Genomic DNA, 10000 nt, shown 5'->3' with positions numbered 1-10000 from the left:
TATTTAAAGTACACTGGATTTAAATTAATTGTGTGAAATCTGCCTTTTAAGCATGTGTTAAAACTAACCCTGTCTGTTCCAGCTTGCCCCGCAGGAGGGGTAAAGAGCAACATATTTACTCCTGGCACTTTTGGCAATACTGCACAGAAACCACAGGTCTGGCGATCATACAACCAGTGCTCGTCTGTAGGAGAGGCCTGTGTGTTTGTCTAAGCCCATTACTTTGTTTATTATTTGGCCAAAACTAAAAAGTGTTACTTTATGCTCCACTCTCCCCTACTTTACCACAGTATGACTGTAAAACACTGGTATATATGACTATAGTGTTTATTCAGCGAGTGAGTTAGTACACAAATTAAAACTCAACGTGGCACGCGTGCACGCTTAACTCCCAAATCTCCAAAAATGGCGCTGCAATAAGCAAGATGTGTGATGTTAAGAACGCAATACGTGACACTTTCATTAAAGTAAACGACACAGTTTAAATATGAGCGACAGAAAACAAAGATTAACCGTTTAAACCCTACCAAACAGGGTATATGCCGAGCTGGTGCTGTTCCCATGCTGATACACTTCCGGTGACGTTATTGTGAACTTTTTACCATTTTATACGGTTCCTTATACAGCATCGATGTTGTAATGTCATTAAAATACATTCAGTTAAATAAACTTTAGCATTTATTTAGTTGCTCAAGCGTAAAACGAGACAAAAAGCTGTTTACTTGCACGCGCCAGTCAGAATTGGCAGGCTAATGCAGAAGCTCCATTGAATATACTGGGGTAAAATAAATGCTCATATTATAAAGACATGGCGGGGAAATGTAATTTAATGCAGTGCTTCTTGTACAATCTGAGACCCACTTTAAATCGGATATCACTCAGCTAGTGGAGATCGCTGACTTTTAAAGAAAACAGACCTTAAACGCACCGGATTTTGCATTGGCATTCAATTCGCCGGAAGCGCTTAACCCAGGTTACTGGCAAATTAAAAGTCCTATTAGCATGCTTCGGCATATACCCCACTGCGAGCAGGACAGAAGCGAGCGTCATGTACGGAAGGCGATCAGGACCAAACGTGTAAACGCGGAATGTGTTGAATTTGACGGTGAAACTGCGGTGTTGATGCTATCTGATTACACAAGTTCACTTTACAGACCTTTTACCCTCATAAATATTCCATATAACTTCAATCTGATTTCAAGTTCAAATGCAAAAGTTCTTTAAACAATTAATATACTGTTTCGTTTCAGCCCACATTTGGGTAAAATATGGATAAACCCATATTGGTTGATAATAGATAACATCTCCTGAGATCAATAGAGTAGTTTTTTATTATCTTTCTTAATCGCAATGATGTGGTAATCCTACTGTACTTGTAGTAACTATATACTGTACAGAACCCCAAACAACTCATTCATTCATTTTTTCTTTTGCTTAGTCCCTTTATTAATCTGGGGTTGCCACAGCGGAATGAACCGGCAACTTATTCAGCATATGTTATACACAGCGGATGTCCTTCCAGCTGCAACACATCACTGGGAAACAACCATACACTCTTATTCACACTCATACACTACGAACAATTTAGCCTACCCAATCCCCCAATCGGGCATGTGTTTGGACTGTGGGGGAAACACAGAGGAAACCCACGCCCACACGAGGAGAACATGCCAACTCCACACAGAAACACCAACTGACCCAGCCGAGGCTCGAACCAGCAACCTGAGTGCTGCGAGGTGAACTTGCTACCCACCATGCGGCCCACATTGAACAACTGCAAAATGTTAATATATGCAAAACCAAACACTCTTAAAATATTTCAGAAATAAAACATCTATAATGGGTATCAAGACGAACTTTGAAAATAATTTGTGCTGTTAATGAACAGTAATTACACTGTAAATAAAATCCTGCTTGCCTTCAATTTTCAAGCTGAATCAAATTAACCTCACGAGTCCATTAAACTTATATTATGTTAAACACTTAAAACAGCTCGAGTAACTTATAGAATTAAGTTAAAACATGATTAACTTAATTACAATGACCTGAAACATATGCTGTTGTGACTAATAGACAGTGGTGGAAAGAGTACTGTAAAATCACACTCAAGTAAAAGTACCATTACTCGCTTAAAATGTGCTGCAAGTACAGTAAAAGTCTCTGTAAACATTACTCAGAGTAGGAGTAAAAAGTAGCCCTTTCTAATGTACTCAAGAGTGAGTAGTGAGTATTACGATGTGTAAAGCTGATGTGTTTACAGTTAATTTGCGGATGTGTGTGAAAACGTAACATTCTGTAGTGCATTTAGTTAGCGCAGCAGGCACACGTCATAAGACGTTAATATTAATTTAGATTTAGGTTGTGATGTCAGGTGACCAAAATTCATTGTCAAGACAGCGTCTAAGTACAACGTTATTTTGATGTTCAATAACCACGTCAAATGATGTTGATATTTGGTTGATTTTAGATTGTTAGAAAGTGACCAAAATCCAATATCGAGCCAACATCTTTTTTTTTATAATCTTTTTATTGTTTTTAGCATAAGAAATAATCAATAACATAAACAGAGCAAAAAACAACAACAAAAAAAAGGGGGGGGGGTACAAAGGCCATTTCAAAATACACAAATAGTCGGACACAACGTAATACAACATCATCCAGAAAGCGTAAGGAAATAAATAGAATTAATTATGAAGCAAAAATAATTGACAGAGAAATGTGTAGACTCCACAAATCAAGCCAACATCTTAAACCAGCGTCATACTGACGTCAAATTCTGACATTCATCAGGTATGGCAACCAAAATCCAACGTCTGATAGACGTCATAGTGGTAACGTCCACACAACACCAAGCTGTAACATCATTAAATCCAACACACTCTCACGGCAATTACGGAACTCACGGATTTAGTGGCTAATTCGTATGAATTCGTACGATCTAATTCATACATTTTAGTACGATTTGCTCAACCCCCAATGACGGTTGGGTTTAGGGGTGGGGTTTGGTGCCACGCCTCCTTTTTAAAATCGTACAATTTTGTATGACTGAACTCGTACAAATTCATACAAATTGGCCAGTAAACTGGCAAAACGTAAAAGGCTTACGTTTTCTCGTGAGATCAGGCTGTTAAATCTAAGTGTCATACTAGACTAGACTTTTGAAAATCACATATCCCATGTCACAAAAACTGCCTTCTTTCATCTGAGAAATATCGCTGAGCTACGAAGTATGCTATCCATCTCTGAAGTATGATCCATCTCTGAAGCTAGTCCATGCTTTTATGAGCTCTAGGCTGGATTACTGTAATGCTCTGTTCTCTGGCTGCCCTGCATCCTCTATTAACACACCTCAGCTAGTGCAAAACGCTGATTGAATGTATATTATTTTTTGCAGTGTACTCATACACTCATGCTGGGTTGTTTTAAACCCAATGTTGGCATAAATATGGACGAAATGTTAGGTTAACTACATTTTAAATCACACTTTTTAACTCAACAGTTGTCCACATTTGACTCAACACTGGGATTTTTCAACACAGCATTTTGTCCTAATAAAATTGGCCGATAGAGATTTTCTTTACAGAAATCTAATACATGAAAACATCCATATATACAAATATAATCTAGATATGAAGGTAAATTTAATTTGCAATTTTTTCCATATTTAATATGTGTATGTGGTCAGAGTGAAAATTAAAGATTAACAAAAGCACATGTCTCTATATCCCTGACCGTAGTCATGAACGTTTATTTCAAGAGTTCACCCTCAGCTGATGATTGATTATAAAGCATGTTTTGCATGTTGTCCCTGGAGAGCTCATAAGATCCTCGAGCCCGGGGCTCCCTCCCGTTTGCTGGGCGAGAGGGGAGTTTAAGCTCAGGTTGATGTGCTGTAGTAGCTAATGAACAGACAGTGATCGCTCTTAAGAGATAACTATTTACTAGGAGCATGTCTATGGTGCTGATGTGGATTAGTCAATTAACTTTAGTTGCATGTTTTTGGATGGTGAGAGGAAACCGGGGAACCCGGGGAAGAATGTGTAAACTCCACACAGAAACACCAGCTGGCTTGGTAAGGACTAGAACCAGTGACGTACTTGCTGTGAGGCAACAGTGCTAACCACTGAGCCACCGTGCCACCCATCTAGGAATGGAGGAGGAGTAGGGGTGGAAGGGGGGATTCTTCAAAATGAAAATGGCTGTGATATGGAGCTGAGATAAGATAAGAGTCGTCTGATTGGTCAAACATAAACAATGCAGGACCGGCTGTGATCAATCATAAGCAGGTGATCCTCTGGAAATTAGTGTGTAAAAAAACGTCACTTATGCGACACATTTGACACACAATAGTAACTCAAAGTGCTTTACACAAACAAGAATCAAAGAAGCATGAGAATAAGAAATAAACATAACAAAGAACAGCACCGATTTAAAAAAGCAGATTAAAAATGTGTTGAAGCATGCTTAAAAGCAACGAGAGCAACACAAACAGTGCAGATAGAGTAAAGGCAGAGTAAATCAACAGAGGAGAATACACATGGAGTGTTCAGTCATGAGCTGCTTTATTTCTACACAAAGCAAACGCTGAGGGAGGTTACAGACAGGAGGAGCAGCAACGTCAAGTGCATTCATGTCTTCATCCCTGCATCCCTCTCTCTCTCCATCCTCCATCTCTACGTCTTCAGATGCAGAGCTACAGGCCTGTAAATGGAGAATCAATACTGCTGTGTGTGTGTGTGCTGAGGAGAGATGGCAGCCGATAACACACACAGGACACGCACGATAATGGAGCAGAGACGTTCACGGCCACTCATACGCGTGTGTGTGTGTGTGTGTGTGTGTGTGTGTGTTCAGAGTCTGATAGAAGATCATACTTATACACACACACACACACACACACACACATATGATAATGGAGCAGAGACGTTCACGGCCACTCATGTGTGCATGTGTGTTCAGAGTCTGGTATACACACAGGCACTCAGACATACACTCACTGACCACTTTATTAGGCCAGTACTGGGACCACTAGTACCGGCACTCGCTTTTGCCTTCAGATCTGCTTAATCCTTGGTGTCAGAGATTCAACAAGCTACTGGAAATATTCCTCAGAGATTTTGCTCCATATTGTCATGATAGCATCACACAGTTGCTGCAGATTTGTCGGCTGCACATCCATGATGCCAATCTCCCGTTCCACCACATCCCAAAGCTGCTCTATTGGATTGAGCTCTGGTGACTGTGGAGGCCATTTGAGTACAGTGAACTCATCGTCATGTTCAAGACACCAGTCTGAGATGATTGAGCTTCATGACATGCTGCGTTATCCTGCTGGAAGTAGCATCAGAAGATGGAGACACTGTGCTCATAAAGGGATGGACATGGTCAGCAGCAATACTCAGGTAGGCTGTGGCGTTGATGCTCAATTGGTACTAATGGACCCAAAGAAAATCTCCCCCACACCATTACACCACCACCACCAGCCTGAACCGCTGATACAAGGCAGGATGATCCATGCTTTCATGTTGTCTGAGCCGAGCATCCGAATGTGTGAGCAGAAATGGAGACTCATCAGAGCAGCAACGTTTCTCCAATCTTCTATTGTCCAGTTTTGGTGAGTCTGTGTGAATTGTAGCCTCAGTTTCCTGTTCTTAGCTGACAGGAGCGGCACCCGGTGTGCTCTTCTGCTGCTGTAGCCCATCCGCCTCAAGGTTGGCCGTGTTGTGTGTTCAGAGATGCTCTTCTGCAGAGCTCGGTTGTAACGAGTGCTTATTTGAGTTACTGTTGCCTTTCTATCAGCTGGAGCCAGTCTGGCCATTCTCCTCTGACCTCTGGCCTCATCAACAAGGCATTTGCGCCCACAGAACTGCCGCTCACTGGATATTTCCTCTTTGTCGGAGCATTCTCTGAAAAGCCTAGAGATGGTTGTGCGTGAAAATCCCAGTAGATCAGCAGTTTCTGAAATACTCAGAGCAGCCCGTCTGGCAGCAACAACCATGCCACGTTCAAAGTCTCTTAAACCCCCTTTCTTCCCCATTCTGATGCTCGTTCTGACCTGCAGCAGATCCTCTTGATCATGTCTACATGCCTAAATGCAGTGAGCTGCTGCCATGTGATTGGCTGATTAGACATCTGTGTTAACGAGTGGTTGGACAGGTGTACCTAATAAAGTGACCGATGAGTGTACATTGAAGAGTGTGAGGAGTGCAGGTTTTCTCGCTCCTCTTCTCCATCACACACACACACACACACACACACACACACACACACACACACACACACACACACACACACACACACACACACACACACATCTATCCTCTATAGTCCACACTGCAGATTTCACCAACACATTTCTAATCATAACAGTGTTAATAACTCATCTCTAATAGCTGATGTGTTCCTCTTCTCCATGATGACAGCACATAATATTAGACTAGATCTTCTTCAAGACACTAGTGTTCAGCTTACAGTGGCATGTAAAGGCTTCACTAGGGTAATCAGGGTAAAGTTAGGGTAATTAGGCAAGTCATTGTATAACAGTGGTTTGTTCTGGAGACAATCCAACACTAATATTGCTGAAGGGGTGAATAATATTGACCACAGCATTCATTACTATATATATAACGAAATTAAACTTTACTTACAAATGTGGGCGTCCTCTAAGGGAGATTTTGTCCATCCATTTTGTAAATCAATGTGGTACACAGATTATAGTGAGTACAGTACACACACACACACACTGAGCGAGAGGAAGGAGTGTGTGTTGTGGGGGGTCCAGGCGGGCAGCAGGGCTCTGTTTTACCATGCTAATTTCAGCCCCACAGGAACTGACTGAAGCTCTACATGTGTAAAACAGCAGAGAAGAAGAGGAGGAATGTGCTCTCTCACACACACACACACACACACACACACACACACACACACACACACACACACACACACACACACACACACACACACAGACACATACACACACACACACACACACACTCTCTGTCTCTCAATCACATTCCTCCTGCATGTTTCTTTTTTGACCGACATTCTCAAACACACACACACTGACAGACACACACATTCTCAAACACATTCCTCCTGTGTGTTTCTTGTCATCTGACATTCTCAAACACACAGATTTACAAATGCTGACAGACAGACAGACAAACACTCTTACACACACACACCATTCACCGAAAGACACACACACACACACACACACACAGACAGAGACACACACACACACACACACACACACACACACACAAACAAACAGACACATTCAACAAAAGACATGCTCACACACACTAAGATATACTCACACATACAGATACAAACACAAACACGCACACAACTCAGATATACAAAGACACACACACAAACACACTCAGATATGGACAAACAGATGGATACAAACACACACAAACACACACACACACTAACAAACACACAAACAAACACACACACAGGTATACAACCACTGACACACACACAAACACATGCTCACACACACTCAGAGATAGACACATAGGCAGGCAGACACACACACAAACACACACACAGATGTACAGACAGAAAGACACACAAACACATGCTTACACACACTCAGATATACACACACAGACAGACAAACACACACGCACACAAACACAGATAAACAAGCACTGACAGACACAAACACACACACAGATGTACACAGAAAGACAGACACACGAACACACACTCAGATAGACACACACATACAGATACAAACACAAACACACACACAACTCAGATATACAAAGACACACACACAAACACACTCTCTCACACACACTCTCAGATATGGATACAAACACACACACACACACACACACTAACAAACACACAAACAAACACACAGGTATGCAACCACTGACACACACACAAACACATGCTCACACACACTCAGAGATAGACACATAGGAAGGAAGACACACACACACATACACACACACACATTCCTTGTGCATGTTAGTTGTTGTGATCTGACAGCGTCAAGCAGACTCACAACAGTCCTGCACTGTATTTCAGTTTCTCCAGATTGATCCAGATATCTTCACCTGTTTGATGAAGATTTGACAGGATTAATAATGATCAATAATAACGTCTGACCCCAGAACAGTCACTGAAACTGCAGATCTTTACACTTAAATCAACACAAACATCAGTGATCGTCACAATCAGCTTTATTTCTGTGTTGACTTGACATCTTTCAGACAGAAGAACAGATGAGGAGAGATGATGACTTACACACACTGCTGAATATTCATGACTCAGATCATCAACACAGTCCATTTCATTAAACATTAGAGTGTGGTGGCGCAGTGGGTAGCATGATCGCCACACAGCAAGAAGGTCTCTGGTTTGAGTCAGTTGGTGTTTCTGTGTGGAGTTTGCATGTTCTCCCTGTGTTGGCGTGGGTTTCCTCCGGGTGCTCCGGTTTCCTCCACAGTCCAAACACATGCGCTATAGGGGAACTGATCAACTACACTGGCCCTAGTGTATAAGTGTGTGTGAAAGAGTGTGTATCGGTGTTTCCCAGTACTGGGTTGCTGCTGGAAGGGTATCCGCTGTGTGAAACACATGCTGGAATAGTTGGCGGTTCATTCCGCTGTGGCGACCCCTGATAAAAGCAATAAGCTGAAGGAAAATGAATGAATCATGATGTCAGCTCCTGTTAACACTCATCATTCATCCATCTTCTTTTCGGCTTATTCCTTTTATTCATCAGGGGTCACCACAGTGGAATGAACCGCCAAACATTACAGTTTGCATGTTCTCCCCGTGGGTTTCCTCCAGGTGCTCCGGTTTCTCCCACAGTCCAAACACATGCGCTATAGGGGAACTGATCAACTACACTGGCTGTAGTGTACGAGTGTATATGAGTTTCCCAGTACTGGGTTGCAGCTGGAAGGGCATCCACTACATAATACATATGCTGGAATAGTTGGCAGTTCATTCCGCTGTGGCAACCGCTGATAAATAAGGGATTATAAAATCATATAATTCATTAATTTTCCATCGGCTTATTACTTTCATCAGGGTACGCCACAGCGGAATGAACCACCAACTATTCCAGCATGTCTTTTACACAACGGGTGCACTTCCAGCCCCAACCCATCACTGGGAAACACCCATACACACACTCATACACTATGGCCAGTTGATCAGTTCCCCTATAGCGCATGTGTTTGGACTGTGGGGGAAACCGGAGCACCCGGAGGAAACCCACACCAACACGGGGAGAACATGCAAACTCCACACAGAAACACCAACTGACCCAGCTGGCACTCGAACCAGCAACCTTCTTGCTGTGATTGTGCTACCCACTGCGCCACCGTGACGCCCTGTAGACTATATAATTATATTTAAATATATATATATATATATAATAAAAAATGGAATAAAAATGAAACCCTGCTGCATTTCCACATACATTTTTATTTTATTTCAGCACCGTCTCAGTAAATGTTCATTTATAAATCAATTAAGACACGACCAGTTAAATAAATTACCATGCAAACATGTAGGATAAATGTGTCCTATATTTACTAATGTTATCAAACGACTCCTCGTGTAAGGTGTGCTCTTTCTTTGGAATAAAGCTGATGGATTACTCTACAAAATGAAGACGTTCATATTCAACATTTAATCCAAAGCTCAGACGCGAGTAAACACAGACTACATCTACAGTGTGTTCCTCATCTGAGCTCTTCATTATTTCAGGCATGGGCTGATTTATGAGTGTTATTAAAGTCAGCGGTGTCACTAAAGCAGTGAACACGGCGTACATCACTTTTACATTTCTGCCGATAACCTGATGTGTGTTTCTGTGAGAGCACACTGACCACACTAAACACTTCTACATTAGCTTATAATGGGCACATGTTCGTTTAACACATGCATCTGATATTATTTAATGCGACTAATAAGATCAAGCGCTGAACTAAAGAGCTGTAAATATCGCTCAATGCTAACATTA

General features: G+C 41.8%; 1 protein-coding gene across 7 annotated transcripts in view; it reads right to left on the bottom strand.

The window, feature by feature from the left end:
- Positions 1–9439: 9439 nt before the first annotated feature.
- clpb (ClpB family mitochondrial disaggregase) overlaps positions 9440–10000 on the bottom strand; it is a 70386-nt gene continuing 69825 nt past the window's right edge. For all 7 annotated transcript variants that reach the window (XR_015509907.1, XR_015509909.1, XR_015509910.1 and 4 more), the window contains one exon: positions 9440–10000. This exon is cut by the window's right edge. The gene's annotated coding sequence lies outside the window, so the exon portion shown is untranslated.

This window comes from Danio rerio, chromosome 15 (genome assembly GCF_052040795.2).
Source record: "Danio rerio strain M-AB ecotype USA chromosome 15, GRCz13ab, whole genome shotgun sequence".
NCBI classification, from domain to species: domain Eukaryota; kingdom Metazoa; phylum Chordata; class Actinopteri; order Cypriniformes; family Danionidae; genus Danio; species Danio rerio.
Note: the sequence above shows the minus strand (reverse complement) of the source record. Positions and strands in the feature narration are given on the sequence as shown.